Source organism: Crotalus tigris, unplaced genomic scaffold (assembly GCF_016545835.1).
Source record: "Crotalus tigris isolate CLP2741 ecotype Arizona unplaced genomic scaffold, ASM1654583v1 scf7180000017916.3911339, whole genome shotgun sequence".
NCBI lineage: Eukaryota > Metazoa > Chordata > Lepidosauria > Squamata > Viperidae > Crotalus > Crotalus tigris.
The window spans coordinates 3,662,978-3,676,428 of record NW_024096718.1 but is presented as its reverse complement, the minus strand read 5'-3'; the positions used below and the strand labels follow the sequence as shown (position 1 = coordinate 3,676,428).

Sequence of the window (13,451 nt, the reverse complement as noted above, 5' to 3'; positions counted from 1 at the left end):
GGCAGCAGGGCAGGACTTCCCTCAGACCCTCCCTCTCCTTCTTTCCTTCCTTCCTAAATTTAGAGTGGTGGGAAAATATTTGAGTTGAGGGAGAAAAACAGGCAAGAAACGCATTTCTTCATTCCCCCTTCGTGAGGAATGAAGAAATGCACCATCACCTGGAAGTGGCCAGCACATGGCCCTCACCTAGTTCACATATCTGGCTTGGTGGGCTCTGGGGGAGGGGATGCCATGAGCAACGTGAGAGTCAACATTATGTGCGCCATGCTACCCAGCCCCCAGTCTGCCCAGTTTCGGCAGCAGTGGAGTGTTTTCCTCACAGCGCTGAGAGTTGAGCTGGGCAGTGCGAAGCTCGCCAGCTTTGCATCTTGCTGCCTGCTGAAACTGGGCACGCTGGGGGCTAGGAAACATTGCACTTCTCATCAAATTCGCGCCACCTGGCTCAGCTCTTGGCGCTGTGAGGAGAGCGCCGTGCTGCCTGCCAAAACCCCTCCCCCGGAGCCCATCAAGCCGGATATGTGAAGTAGGCGAGGCCCATTTGCTGGCTACTTCCAGGCGATGGTTCATTTCTTCATTCCTCAGAAAGGGTGACACCTCCCCAGCATGCACCCAAGGGGTGCGGCTAACGCAGCAGGGGCTGGTTCCTCGCTGTTTCCAGACAGCCTTGTGGAGCTAAGGCTGAATGCGTTTCAGCATAGATGGCCACCACAAAATTGTACATTGGCTCCCGGCCGGCCTGGGCCAGGGCCATGGCAGTGGGGGCTGTTCCCTCACTGTTTCCAGGATGGCTTCACGGGCCACATGAAACCACTTCGCGGGCCGTATCTGTCCCCCGGGCCTTGTGTTTGACATATCTGTCTTAGAGCATATTTAAAACAGTGAGAGCGTGTTGCTCTTTGTGGATTACTCAAGTTAGATCTAACATGAGAAACAATTCATTACTATAGTAATATACTAAATAAACATTAACATTAAAAGAGCCTTAAAAAATAGCAAAGATGGCAAGGAAGGGAGGAAGATGCACACAGGGAGGAGAGATTTTATCTTAGTTCATCAGTTACCTCCAGTTTGATTGGGGCTCCAGGCCAATTGGCAGAGCCATGATTTCAGGCTCTTTTGGGAGGCCAAAAGGGTGGTTGCAGACATGCTTGGGAGGCACAATGTTCCATGATAGAAAAGGCTCTTCTCCTGGACCCCGGCAGCAGAATACCTTGACTGATGTGGTCCACAGCATGCCCCTTCTGCTGGTGTGAGTGGGCACTGGCCAATCGTTCGCCATTGGCTTGAGATGGTTCCTCAGGTAACAGATCCATTAGTTCTAAAATGTATTCATACGCCAAGCAGCACAACTAGGTTGAATGAAGTAAAAGTAAAAATTCTCTTGAATCAACTTCAACTGATGGTTCTGTGGGTTGACTTGGAGCCACAATGGGGATGCTCTTAATTGGAAATGGTTGACAGGATAAGAAAAAGATCTCATCCTAGTGCTGTCTGTCCCCTTAGTTTTTATTCTTAATTTTAAGTGCTTTTATATTTACTTTTTTAAAGCTTGAAAACTGCCTAGAGTTGCTTTATTAATGAGATGGGTGGCATATAAATGTAATGAATAAATAAATGTTCATGGCCTTCTTCCATGTTTTTCAACTTTCCAATCCAGTCTATAACTCTTTCCGCTAATATCTCATCAGAGTATTAACCGGCCCAACCTAATTTCCAAACCCACCTAATTTTGCCCAGATATTGCCACCTGCTGAGACATGCTTAAGGTCAGATCTACCTAAAAAGAACTATTTAAAAATACACTTGTTCTAAGTAGCTTATTTTTATTAAAGATATAGATTAAGTTCAAATGAAATGTAATATTTATGTATTGTGCAGTAGATGGCAGTTGGGTATAACTAAACTCTGGGGAAGGTTTCTACTGTTATATCTTCCATTACATGAAATACTCTAGAATCATTTAATGCAGTTTTGATCACTAAGCAATGGTAAGCAAAATAGTTCAAACAACAAAGTGTAAACATTTCAGGTTATCAGCTATTGAAATTCAAAAGTTACTGGTGGAGCGAGAAATACTCTTGAAATATTTCAATATTACAAATGTTTATAATGTATCATTCAATAGAAAAGGAGGGAGCTATTTTGGATATGTTCAGTATCTTGAGTTATTTGTAAAAATAATAAAGGGATATAAATTAATAGATATTCGAATGAACTTGAGCTAGGGAGGATTGACTGTAGCAATTGCTACTTTGATTACAGTAGCAATAGATGCACCATAGGAAAACCTGAAGGACCAGTTTGGGGACAGATCTTGTATAATTGCAAAGAGTCAACATTAACTTGATGGCCCATAATCAAAGAGAAAGATGCTATACTCATAGAAGCAACATAATGTATTTGACTGTTGACATGATATCCTTTGGAGAAACAACAGAAATATATCCTAGTCATTATGTTTCTCTTGCTATTGCTGTATTTCTACTTTCTCCATCAAAACAACTAAACCAGGCCCCAGGAAGTAACTGTATAGTATGGAAATAAATAAATTTACCATTATTTAGTGCAAAGTCTGGTACAACAGATGGAACCAGATGGATTCAGTACTAAATTACTGAATTACCAACATTTAGCATATAACTTGAGTTATAGTGATTCTGAGCATAACATGGAATGTTTGTCTCAAATGAATTTAATCAACATTCACTGGTCCAGTTTTGTAATAATTTGTTGTTTAGGGACAATCTGATTTATAAAAATGTTTTCATACCACACTAACCAGGTATCGTTTGATAATGATTTTTGAAATAAAACATAATTAGCTTACCCCAGAGTGGCAGCCGTATTTTTGTAGCAGATGTGGAAAATGTTTAACTATTACAGATTTTTCTCCATTGCCAGAGATGCCTTAAACAATTTGGGGTTTATAAATCTCATGCAGTAAGCAAGTAGCTGGTCCTTAAACCACAATATTCTTATTGATTTTGCTGCATGCATCACATGAGAATATACCCCATTATTTTATTCTATTTCTCTTTGTCTTGGATATTAATATAATTCTATTTTCACTACCCACTTTCTTTCCCTATAGCTGTTGTTGCTCTCACAGGAATTTCCTGCATTCATCTGCTCAAGTGGCTGTGATCTGTGAAAATTTATGTGATAATCATATTGGCCAGTCTTTAAGGCACAATTCTTTCTTATTTTTGCCATTGTCAGAGGAAGGTAGTTAAAGCTCAGAAATGTGTGAGGTCTCAAATGGAGGCAGAGTGCTATTATACTCCTTTAATACAGCCCATTTTTCATGTGCAAAAGTGCCACTTTCAGATGACCTCACAGGGATTGTGGGAAATTATATGGGGGAGGAATGCCAAAGGATGGCATGGGAAAGAATAAGGAGCAGTTTATTTTACAGATATATTCCACTGAAAACAAGTTATGCTGCTTGAGTGCTCTTTAGAACTACATAGAGTTGGCTACTTACTAAAACAATATGGGTCAAAGGTGAAAATATGTCGTCTATGCAGTCTAATTTCCATGACAAAAATACCACACAATAAGAGTTCTTTCCTGTAAGAGTGCAAAGACTGGAATAATAAGGTCATGACAGGTCAAAATTGAGATGGTTTGGAAGAAAGAGAAGCTAATGCAGGTCCCAAACATAGATACAGTTATGTGAGAAATTTTAAAGCTGCACTGCAAAATCTACTCATGGACAAATGATTATTACTGGATTTACTTTCTGATTCTAACTATATTTTGTTAAAAGATTCCAACAAGCCAACTTGACTCCAGCCATGTTCACAATTTCTTTTTAATTGAAATGAATTAAAAACAAAATTCTAAATTCTAAAACATGAGCAATGTATTTGCTATTCCACAGAACTGCCTTTTCTGTGGTTACCTCTAACTTGTAGAATACCCACTCCCACTGGATTTTTAGGTTTTTTTTTTTTGCTGCCTTTTGAGTCAGTGTTATTATTATATTTTTATTCTTACTTTTTATAGGAAGTGAATATACCTCATGACCTGCCTATTTTCTCCAAAACAACCACCTTGTGAGATGGATTGGGCTGAGCAAGTTACTGACCCAGTTACCTTGTGTCTTTCCTGCCTAAAGAAGGCCTAGAATTCGGTCTTCACCAGACTAAATTAGTTCTCTTTCAGTGTTTTGGTTTTGTTGTTTGACTGCTGTAGTGAGTCACTCATAGTTATGCTCTGTGATGGCAGACATACACATTTTTTAAATAAAGTAGTATTTAACTGATGAAAGTTAGCCCAGAAGGAAATATTAAAAAGGGCAGAAAAATATATTTTTCCTCAAAAGGACTTTTTAAAACCAAACTTGGCCCCAAATCTATCTCTCTGCCCCAAGCAAGACTTTAGCCCTATACAAATGCAAATGTAAAACCATCAGAAAGTTGGAGCTAGAGCAATCAAGAAGACAAAAGAGAAGATCTGCATACCCCACCCAAACTCTAGGAGTCAGCCCCATCACCTGGGAAGCAGGATATGATAACAGAATTAAACCACAGATATCAAGGCCTAGACAAACACTCAGAAACAGTCTCAAGGTTCATGCCACAGGAACAGGAAACTATTCCAAACAAAAGGCTAGGGGGGGTATAAAACCTACTGCCCATGTGCTCAATCTCTCTCTGTGCTCTCTTCTCTCTCCTCTGCACTTTCCTGAAGAACCATCTTTCTGCAATAAACTGTAACCTTCTTCCCAAAGCAGTCACCATGTTTGCTTATTTATTCCCGGCTTGGATGAACCAGGATGAAGACTTTACTTCTAACAATTTGGCGACCCAGATGGGACTCCAAGCTAACCTCTCCAATGGACTGAGACTGGTAAGCCCCATCTTGCCGGCAGCAGACCCCCTTGTGTCTGTGGATGGATTTCCCAGGCCTTGCCCATGTGGAGCTAGGGTAGTAAAGGGAGTTTTGAGAGTTTGAGCTCAAGGGCTGCTTTGGAAAGAAGATGGTGAGTACCTCTAAATTTTAACTTTAAAGCCCAGGGGAACAAAGAAAATTTGTGTATTTCTGTTTGTGTGAGTGAGAAGACTTTTTTTCCCAATCACAGTTGGATTTTGCTGCTTCTGGTCTTTCCTAGCCGCAGAAAGGATCTGTTTAATTGGCAGAACCTGGAAAGCATGGGGGTTGGTCAGAGCACAGAACCTTTTGTTAGGGAAAAGGGAGAGATTGTGTGAAAATGAAATGGAATGAGTGAATGAAAGAATTGGATTTGGGCAACTAGCTGGTAAGGCCCTGTAAGCAAAGCAAAGTTAGGAAATTAAGCCTCAGGAAGGGAGCGACCACCTACCTCCGAGAGCAAGTGGAGGTGCCCACGGACATTAGAGGCGTCCGTAAACGGTGGGGTAAAGCCGGCCGGTGGAAGAGTAGCCCGTACCTTCTGAGGGAAACTGGAAGGTCTCTGTAGACCCTTTTTTGGTCTGAAAACGTGGAGGATCCCTCGGAGGAGCCCACGAACTCTGAGAGGGATACAGAGAAGCTCCGTGAGTCCCCTTTTTTTGGACTCACAAAATCGTGATAGTAGGAAGAAGTCTCACAAGGAGACTTCTGACGGATCGTGCCCTTTAGTGGTAGGGAAATCCCATTATAGAAACATGGGAAGTTCTAATTCAAGGGCGGAAGTAGGTTTCCTGGTTGAGAGCTTGCTCGGGGCCTGGGACAGGAACCAGTTACCTGTCCAGGCCGGAATGGAAAAGAGGTAGGTAAAGAAACTATATGGGGGAAAAGAAAAAAAAAATACAGACTTTGCTTAGGGCCTTGCTGGGAAACCAATTTGGCTAAATAAAGGTACTTAAAAGGGAAAATAAGAAATAGTGATTCTCTCTCTCTCTCTCTCTCTTCTCTATGCAACCACGTGGTATGTTTAAAATGTGTGCCTTCCCTAACTTGAGTTATCTGAAATTTATGGTGGGAATGACTAGGATGTGTAAAACTAAGACTTCTGTTCTCTTGTCTTTGTGTATATATGTTTGTCAAAGTCTGTGCGTGAGAGGTAAATGTGACTGTTAACTGTTTCAAATCCAAAGGAAAAAGAATTTTAAATTCTGCTAGAAATTCTGCTTAAAATAAGCCACAAAAAGGAAATACCTCACTCTGTTTGTCTGGCCAACAAACAGAGTGAAGAAAAAAGTTGTGTTTGTTTGTTTGTTTGTTTTCCTCTTTCTCTCTGTGTACGCTCAAGAACAGCCTTAAGTTACCAGGAGGGATTGTTTTAAGTTTATCTGTTGGAAAAGTTTCACTTGCATTTACTGTATGTGTTTTATCTATCCTTTTCCCTGAAAAATGTGTGTCTATCTACAAGAGCCTTTTGAAGCTCAAGTCTGCTTGTGTGGGGAAATAATTTCCTTAAGTTACTTTTCGTATCCTATCACTTATTGGTGATGCTACTATGAAACTTTTCTTATCCCAAATATATAAGCATTTCTCAATCTCTAAAACGATGTGGTCTATTTTAGAATAAATGTTCTCCTACCCTTGGCAAGTTGCACATCTCAAAATATTAGGCTTTTAAAATTATTTGGAGTTTTCAGCATTTTCAAACTGCCTGCAAGCTACCCCCCTTCCAATTCTTTTCCTGCCCTTTGTTCTCCATACCTTTTGTCTGCCTCTCCTGGTAGAGTCCACCCAGAAAGCGGGGGGGGGGGGAGACCTTGTTCTTGTATCTTTCAGCCCTGAAACCCTCTCCCAAGCCTTTGGAAGCAGAACACACAGACCCAGATGCTGCCTCCATCCATTTGAGCCATGGAATTGAGTTTTGAATCCAGCCATCCACTAAAAAGCCACCATGCAATCTGAGTGGGGAACATCTTCCCAAGTCCTACCATTTACCCAGATGCCTGTGAGAGCTGCAGAAGGAAGGTGGTGCCATGTGAAGCCTCAGAAGAGAAAATTAGACTGTGGGGGGAGGGTGGAAACTCATTGTAAACTTTTCTTTCTTGCCCCATTTGTATTGTAACAAGCCAGTTGAATGTATTAGTGGAGAGATGGCATTTAGGAATAAGTGGTAGAACAAGTACTGAACACCTTGGACTTCTATCTGGTGGGAGGGAAAACTTTTCCAGAATGTTTGTATTGCCTGTTTTGTAGAAATAGCTGCATATGCACACATACACCATTCACACCATTCAGAGTCTATCCCCTCCACCTACCTTTAGTAAAGTTCCTCAGGCTGATTTTTGCTCTATTGCACCAAAGCTTTGTGGGACCAACTTCCAACAGATTCCAAGGGGGAGGGAACTAGGCCCCCTCAGGTGATTTGCAATTCATATGCCCTGACTAAGGAAGCAATAGGAAAAATCCCAAACTTATGCCCTGAATATTTTGCACTGTTGGGCTCAGATTGGGATTCCTAGAGCTCATTATGTGCAATTTAAAGAAAAATTTAATAGCCTGGCATATTGGGCATTACAAACCTGGATGCACTGAATTAAGAGCTAAGGCAGGAAACAACCCTTGAAATTGGGCAGCCAGTGATCATGTACTAAGGAGAACCATGGCTGTGAAGAATTTTGGGAGGTATGCAAACCTGACTGGAAGCTAAAGGTGATATCCAACATTTGAAAATGATTGGCACAGAATATTGGACACTATAAATTTCTTTTCCGCCCAACAAAATTTTGCCCTGACTTTTAGAACTTTATGGGTGCAAGCTCCCCTTTTGGGAGCCACTAAAGGGATCTTTTTCTGCTGCCTCCATTAATGTCTTATTATTATTATTTTGCTTAACAGTTTAAAAGCTTGTCTACCAAGTCTCCCTGACCAGATCAATTTTAATGTTGTGCCAATAAGTGTGTCATAAATACACACTTAAGGCACAAAGCGGGGGATTGATGAAAGTTAGCCCAGAAGGAAATATTAAAAAGGGCAGAAAAATATATTTTTCCTCAAAAGGACTTTTTAAAACCAAACTTGGCCCCAAATCTATCTCTCTGCCCCAAGCAAGACTTTAGCCCTATACAAATGCAAATGTAAAACCATCAGAAAGTTGGAGCTAGAGCAATCAAGAAGACAAAAGAGAAGATCTGCATACCCCACCCAAACTCTAGGAGTCAGCCCCATCACCTGGGAAGCAGGATATGATAACAGAATTAAACCACAGATATCAAGGCCTAGACAAACACTCAGAAACAGTCTCAAGGTTCATGCCACAGGAACAGGAAACTATTCCAAACAAAAGGCTGGGGGGGGGGGTATAAAACCTACTGCCCATGTGCTCAATCTCTCTCTGTGCTCTCAGCCCCTTCTCTCTCCTCTGCACTTTCCTGAAGAACCATCTTTCTGCAATAAACTGTAACATTCTTCCCAAAGCAGTCGCCATGTTTGCTTATTTATTCCCGGCTTGGATGAACCAGGATGAAGACTTTACTAAACTGTATTTAACAGTTCCAGATTATATTAAATCTGTGGGAATACTTTATACATAAAGAATGAAGTTTATTAAATAATAAAAAAACACATCTGACTAAAGACACATTTGTTAGTTGCGAAGTTGTGTTTGACCCATCGCGACCCCACGGACAACGTTCCTCCAGGCCATCCTGTCCTCTACCATCTTCTGGAGTCCATTTAAGCTCACGCCCACTGCTTCAGTGACTCCATCCAGCCACCTCATTCTCTGTCGTCCCCTTCTTCTATTGCCCTCAGTCTTTCCCAGCATTAGGCCCTTCTCCAGTGAGTCCTTCCTTCTCATTAGGTGGCCAAAGTACTTGAGTTTCAACTTCAGGATCTGGCCTTCTAAAGAGCAGTCATGGTTGATCTCCTCTAGGACTGACCGGTTTGATCACCTTGCAGTCCAGGGGACTCCCAGGAGTCTTCTCCAGCACCATAGTTCAAAGGCCTCAATTCTTTTGCACTCAGCCTTTCTTATGGTCCAACTTTCACAGCCATACATTGCAACTGGGAAAACCATGGCCTTGATTATACATACTTTCGTTGGCAGAGTGATGTCTCTACTTTTTAGTATGCTGTTTAGATTTACCATAGCTTTCCTCCCCAGGAGCAAGTGTCTTTTAATTTCTTGGCTGCAGTCCCCATCTGTGGTGATCTTGGGGTCCAGGAAGATAAAATCTGTCACTACCTCCATTTCTTCCCCATCAGTTTGCCAGGAAATGAGAGAGCCAGATGCCATGATTTTGCTTTTCTTAATGTTGAGTTTCAAGCCAACTTTTGCACTCTCTTCTTCACCCCCATCAAGAGGCTCTTTAGTTCCTCTTCACTTTCTGCCATTAGAGTGGTATCATCTGCATATCTTAGGTTGTTGATATTTCTCCCGGCAATCTTAATTCCAACTTTTGATTCATCTAGCCCTGCCTTTCTCATGATGTGCTCTGCATGTAAGTTAAATAGGCAGGATGACAGAATACAGCCTTGCTGGACTCCTTTCCCAATTTTGAACCAATCAGTGGTTCCGTGGCCAGTTCTCACTGTTGCTTGTTGACCCACATATAGGTTTCTCAAGAGACAAATAAGATGGTCTGATACTCCCATCTCTGTAAGAACTTGCCACAATTTGTTGTGATCCACACAGTCAAAGGCTTTAGCATAGTCAATGAAGCAGAAATAGATGTTTTTCTGGAACTCCCTAGCTTTTTCCATGATCCAGCGTATGTTGGCAATTTGGTCTCTAGTTCCTCTGCCTCTTCAAAATCCTGCCTGTATTTCTGGAAGTTCTCGATCCACATACTGCTGGAGTCTAGCTTGTAGGATTTTAAGCATAACTTTACTAGCATGTGAAATGAGTGCAATGGTACAATAGTTGGAACATTCTTTGGCATTGCCTTTCTTTGGAATTGGAATGTAAACTGACCTTTTCCAATCCTGTGGCCACTGTTGAATTTTCCAAATTTGCTGGCAAATTGAGTGTAGCACTTTTATTGCATCGTCTTTTAAGATTTTGAATAGCTCAGCTGGAATACTGTCACCTCCACTAGCTTTGTTGTTGCTCAGCTTTCCTAAGGCCCATTTCACTTCACATTCTAAGATGTCTGGCTCGAGGTCAGTGACCACCCCATCATGGTTATCAGGGATACTAAACTCGTTCTTGTATAGTTCTTCTGTGTAATTTTGCCACCTCTTCTTAATATCTTCTGCCTCAGTCTGGTGATGTTCATTTGTAGAGCCGTCTTTTGGGTTGTTGGAAAAAGACTGTTTGCTATGACCATCATATTCTCTTGACAAAATTCTATCAGCCTATGCCCTGCTTAGACACATTATCCATCAGTATTTTGGTAAACCTCATGAACAAGCTAAACACAATGTTAAACTGTCATTTGCTTTAGGACTGACAATAAGAGAATGGGATGTGGGTAAATGAAACAACTAAGCTATATTTAATTGAACAACCCAGTTTAACACTTTTTAAACTTCTACTTAGCGGGATGTTATTAACTCCCAGAAAAAGTCTTGATAGGATTACAGGTAAAATGCCTTTGTTCATTTGGAAACAAATTCTTTGGGTAGCAAATGAAGATGCTAATACTCGCGTCGGGCTATCATTCCTGGATTACAAAACCCCGGACCACCAACGGATGTTTAATTTCTCTCCTCCACCCCGCTTTTCGCGTTGCGATTTCCAAGCGTTCCGTAGCAACAGCGAAAGGTGCACCTTTATCACTCGCGCCTACAAGACGAAGAACCCGCGATTAGGGAAACCGGCCGACCACTCCCACTCTTCCCCTTTTTTGACCCGGAAGGAGTTGCCTGCTTGGCCTCGGAAGTTGTCTTGGGCAGGGTCCGGCCCAGAGCGAGGCCTGGCTGCTACTCTTGGGACTGTAATTCTAGCTAATCCAGCCCGGGGTGGACTCCGGTCGGTTGTCTCTAGCTTCCTGTAAGTCACTCGGCCTCATGAAGAAGGTGAGGGCGAAATCTCTCTCGGTAGCCACTTTTGCTGTTTCTTTCCTGGTTCCCACGTCCGGCGCTTCCAGTCGTTTAGGTTTTTTGGGTCTAAGGTTGCTTTGTCGGTTTGACTTTGAAAGAGGAAGGGGGAGAAGTTGGCTGCAGGAGCCATTCCTTTCTTCTGTGCGGTGGAAGGAAGGCTCAGGGCGAAGGGAACGAGATGCCTCTTCCCTGCCACCGGAGTAGGGGAGTCCTGGCGAAAGCTGCGGTCCGAAGCGGGTGGATTGCTGTTGGTATTGGTGGCCTGACAAGGCTCGAAGGGGAGTGGGCGACAGCGGAGATGGCAGGTGGGATGCTGGTATATGCGCTTTTTTTTTTTTTTACGAACGTCTAAGTGCTCTTCGACGGGTGTCGGCGAGAACTAATGTCAGTAAAGTTCCGCTTCGTCGTGGTTTGAGATGTGCTTACATGGTTTGCATTAGCTTTTCCCGAGTTGGTGCCTTCCAGATGTGTTTGACGTTATGCCGCCCATCATCTCCACATCTCATGCGGAGTAGGTCCAATAGGAATTATATTCAAAGACCTTTGGGTGATAACAGTTTGGCTTCGACGGTCGCACTCATCTCACGAAGCGAGTCACTCCAGGGCCTCATTCTCAGAAGTGTTGATGTTGAGCCTTCTCTGGAAGCGGGAGGAGCAGTTTGATGTCCGGTTTCGCAACACTTGAAAACCTGACCCAGTCAGATCACGTTATGGCATAGTGGAGTCTGTGAACAGAAACAGTGCTCCCCCCCCCATTAATAAGAAACAAAGTGCGGTTCTGATAAACTGAGGCTTCAACTGGGGCTGATAAATTGATTCTGGAGTTGGCTCTTTGGCTATGTACTTATTCTTGAGTTACTTTGTTTTCATGGTTTGAAGAGCAAGGATATCCAGTTTTTAAAACAATCAAAATAACTATTTCAGTTTGACTACTGCATTTGGGAAAAAAAGATGGCAGGCCTTATGTATCAAATTCATATAACCTTGCAGCTAGAAATGGTGGAACAGAATAGCAGATGCCATATATAGTACAGTATTTCTTGTTTAAGAGAATATTTGCTATCACTGGCAAAATGTGACAATTTTCTGGGAAAATCCGTAGGCATTCTGAGACTTTTTTTTACATCAAACACTCTCAAGGAATGCTTTTTAAAATTATTTAAATAGGTACAACTTTTTAAATATGATAAGCAATTTTATTTATATAGGTATAAAACTTTGTTTCTAGATCTCCTAGGTTCCTTATATATTTTTCACAATAATGCAGTGTTCTGTTGTGAGCCTGCAAGGTAATAAGAAATCAAATTGATCACAAACTATCAAACAAGTTCTAAATGCAAATAGACCTAGTAAAACATTTAAGTAGGTTTTCAGAATATTTTCTGATACGTTAAAACATCAAAGCATTCTTTTTCAGTCAATATGATGGTCTAAATAAATTAATTTTATTTTCTGCATAGTCCTCTTCAAAGGTGTACCAACTTAGATTGAGCAAGATAGTTATTCCTTCATCTCCTAGAACTGTAAACACATTAGAGACCACTGTTTTGCAATCTCATTGGGAGAAGCAGCTGTCTGGAGCACTTGTGTGCAATCTCAAATCTTCTCCTTGTCTGGAGAGAAATTACAAAAAGTTGGTCTACTTGCTGGCTCTTTATTTTGCCACATTTGTCAGCTTCGCTTTTCACAAAGCTATCTTTGGTCTGCCATTTCTTCCTGCATACATTTGTTGCTTTTCAGGCAAAAACAAAATGCTTCACATTGATTAAATAAAGATTAGACCAGTATTTCTCAACCTTGACAATTTTAAGGCATGTGGACTTCAACTCCCAGAATTCCACAGCCAGCAATGCTTAGACCCTTCCTAAGATTTACAAATTAAAAAGAATGGGAGTTGAGGGGAAAAGAATAGCGGAATTTTATCTGGTAACGTTTGAACAAAAGATCAAGCCTTCAGTATGCCTTTATTTCCAATTTTGATTGGATTTTTTTTGACCTGAAAAGAGAGTATGTCACTTCCCTATGGTGTTTTTTTTCTGCCTAGTGGAAAGTTTTGATTTGCTTTCTTTAGGTATACAGCTTTAAGGCAAGTGGCAGTTTAATGTGAATATATTCTTATGATTAGTACATTCCATATACCAAATTAAATGTGGTTGGCTAATTTTTCACTTTTTAATCCAACACTTCTTGTATCATAGGCAGTACATAATTTGGTTCATACAGGGAGAGATTTTCAAACAGTGAGTTACAATTTTGGGGTGGGGATTGCAAACAAATTGGGAAGGTCACTGATTTTTTTTCAAGATGACTAGGCTTGTGCAGATTAAATGGGAATACTGTCAAAACTCATTCCATGCTTTGTTCCTATTTTGCATAGTGAATCCCCCCCTTCAATTATTATTCCTTCATGAATAAAACTTCTCATTATTTTAGTGGATCACAGTACCACAAAGTCTGCCATAGGAATAGAATACTCTAACTTTTCTTTTTTCTTTAAACAAGGCTACAATCTTATCTCACATGGTCTTGAGTAAGATTTA

At 41.3% G+C, this 13,451-nt stretch overlaps 1 protein-coding gene across 5 annotated transcripts in view; it reads left to right on the top strand.

Moving 5' to 3' along the window:
* The first annotated feature begins 10,734 nt into the window (after positions 1 to 10,734).
* The window catches only part of FRS2 (fibroblast growth factor receptor substrate 2), a 65,543-nt gene continuing 62,826 nt past the window's right edge, over positions 10,735 to 13,451 (top strand). For 3 of the 5 annotated variants that reach the window (XM_039344504.1, XM_039344506.1, XM_039344503.1), the window contains exon 1: positions 10,744 to 10,887. The gene's annotated coding sequence lies outside the window, so the exon portion shown is untranslated. Of the gene's footprint in view, positions 10,888 to 13,451 lie in introns of all 5 variants that reach the window. The other 2 variants (XM_039344501.1, XM_039344502.1) reach the window with 2 other exon arrangements.